We start from the raw sequence: 2,993 nt of genomic DNA on the forward strand, positions 1-2,993 counted from the left end.
CCTCCGACCCTCCTACTCACCTACCCTCCCACCTCCTAACTCCTACCGCTCTCCCTCCTCCTCCCCACTGTACCGCGGGGCTGACACCCGCCGAGTCAACAGAACTAAACAAACCGAGGATTCCCAGAAGGCTTCGTTTGTTCACACTGACGCAAATCCTCTGTCTCAGCGCTGCAGTGTTAGTGATGTTAGGGTTAGTGTCAGGGTTAGTGTTCGTGTGTGTGATGTTAGGGTCAGTGTCAGGGTTAGTGTTAGTGTTAGTGATGCTAGGGTTAGTGTCAGGGTTAGTGTTAGTGATGTTAGGGTTAGTGTTATGTTAGTGTTAGTTTCAGGGTTAGTGTTAGTGATGTAAAGTGAACTGTGAGCGGTGTTGGTGAAACTCAGGTGAAACTCTTCCGGTTGGACCAGACCCAGTAAGAGGCCGGACCTGATTTAGTTGCCTGCAGGCATTGAGTGCAGTTTGCTAGTCACTTAATAAGTCACCAAACACATGAATCATAGTGCATCATGGGATTCTTCTATTTCCTCCGCCCTTTTGGACATTTCGAGTGATGTAACAGCCTGAATAAGTTACGTGAATATACCGTATCATCCTGGGCCAATCAAAACATGTTCCCCATAATGACCGGTAATCAACCACAACCCCGGTACTCCTTCAACATTCCCACTCTGCTCTTCAGCCCAAAGGGCTGAGAGCCTGGAGGAGATCTGATCCCTCTGGTCTCTGGTCCACTGAGACCCCCCCCCCCCCCCTGCAGTCTGCTGCTGGACCAGACCTTCTTGATCCACGGCCACCATTGTTGGTCGGGGGGGGGGGGGGTAACGTTCTAGAATCTTTGAGGAAACCGCGTTGACCACGTTGTCATGGTAACCAAAGAGGCTAGCCCGTAACCAACATGGAGGCCTGTGAGGTCATCCGCAGATCTGAGGCCGCCTCTAAACGCCTGTCGAGTGTCTCTCGCTGGTGGCAGACTTTGAGCGCTGATCTCCCGTGTTGACGTTGGCCGGCCCGTGTTTACATTAGGCCTGGACCCCCCCCCGCGGCTCAGGGCTGAGGTCCACATGGTTGGAGACGCACCAGCCGCCCCCACTCAGCTCTGTGTGGACCCCCCCCCCCACCCACCCACCTCCAGAACCCAGCTGGGGCCCGGGGTCTGGGACCAGGGTCTGGGAACGGTGTAGACCAGGGGGGTGGACCGCTCAGGCTGGTCTGGGACCAGACAGGGCCAGAGGGGGTGGACCTCTCAGCTGGTCTGGGACCAGACAGGGCCAGAGGGGGTGGACCGCTCAGCTGGTCTGGGACCAGACAGGGCCAGAGGGGGTGGACCTCTCAGCTGGTCTGGGACCAGAACCAGACAGCAGGGAGACCTCTCAGCTGGAGGGGGATCTGAGGGCCAGACAACATGAAACGACCTCCAGGAAATACTTCAGGAAGTTTCCCCTCGGAGCGGCAGAGCCGTTGGCTGCAGCCTCGTTATTAAAGGCCTGATCTGGACGCGTTCCAACAGACAGACCTGTATCCGGCTGTTCTGCTGACCCTCTTCCCGTTTACTTTATGTTCATCTCTGGGTGTTTTAATGACTCCTGCGTGGGAGGCTCTGCTTCAATAAACGTGCCTTTCTTACCATGTGAAGTGGGACGGTTTAGAAGATAATAATCTATAATCTAGATTCTATACTCAGACTAACTGAGTGCCAAACATGACAGCATGTCGACTGAGAGTCCATGAGAGCCAGTAGAGGCTGTTAGCACGTGGAGTTAGCATGTAGCTGTTGTGCCAGCTCAACCTCTTCCTGCATATAAGAGTTCTGACAGATAAAGGCAGTGACACATGACCCCCCCCCAAACACACACACACACACACACACACACACACACACACACACACACACACACACACACACACACACACACACACACACACACACACACACACACACACACACACACACACACACAGGAGCTGTCTCCTGTGGCCTGCTATCTGTCCCGTTGAGGGACAGGATATCCTGTTCACTTCCTCTCCATCATGAAGCTGTTCCTCTGCTTCACAAGAAACCAAACCTCTTGGATTCCACCTGAACGCAAATGCATGAATAAAGATGACTGTAAATAGCGTGAATATCATCACTAAAACCTGATATTCCCTATGATTCCCAACGCTTCATTAAGTCAAAGCTCAAGCTAGGCTAGGCTATGTATTTGAGAATGTATATACGTATATTTATGTATTTAGCTGTTGAACCGGTCGTTACATCGATGGATCAGATGCTCTGAAGACCTTCGGCAGAATCCAGTTCTGGGGCGGTTCAGCCTGTAAAGAACCGGCAAATCAGATCATTTGGCACCAATAAGACGACTGGATGGATGGCCTACCAGTCTGTCTACCTACCTACCTGTCTGTAAGCAAAACAAACACATATACGTAAACACGTGTGTGTGTGTGTGTGTGTGTGTGTGTGTGTGTGTGTGTGTGAGAGAGAGAGAGAGAGAGAGAGAGAGAGAGAGAGAGAGAGAGAGAGAGAGAGAGAGAGAGAGAGAGAGAGAGAGAGAGAGAGAGAGAGAGAGAGAGAGAGAGAGGAGAGAGAGAAGAGAGAGAGAGAGAGAGAGAGAGAGAGAGAGAGAGAGAGAGAGAGAGAGAGAGAGAGAGAGAGAGAGAGAGAGAGAGAGAGAGAGAGAGAGAGAGAGAGAGAGAGAGAGAGAGAGAGAGAGAGAGATACAAGTCGTTTAAAGGTCCTCTCTAAATTCTGCCCTGGTCCCTCAGGGTTGTTCCTCCCTTCCACCGCTAGATGGCAGCAGTATCCAGAACAAGGCGATATAGCGCTGCTTGCTCCCTCGGCGGTAACTAGAGATGAACAGCGAGAGGTCTGAGGAATGATGACACACTTACACAATGTGTATTACACTAGAGACGGTTACGTTTAGGGCTTAAGTTAGAGGTGGTTAGTTTGGGTGTTAGGTTACAGCTGGTTAGTTTAGGTGTTAGGTTACAG

Source organism: Micromesistius poutassou, assembly GCF_964030765.1.
Source record: "Micromesistius poutassou genome assembly, chromosome: 19".
NCBI classification, from domain to species: Eukaryota; Metazoa; Chordata; class Actinopteri; order Gadiformes; family Gadidae; genus Micromesistius; species Micromesistius poutassou.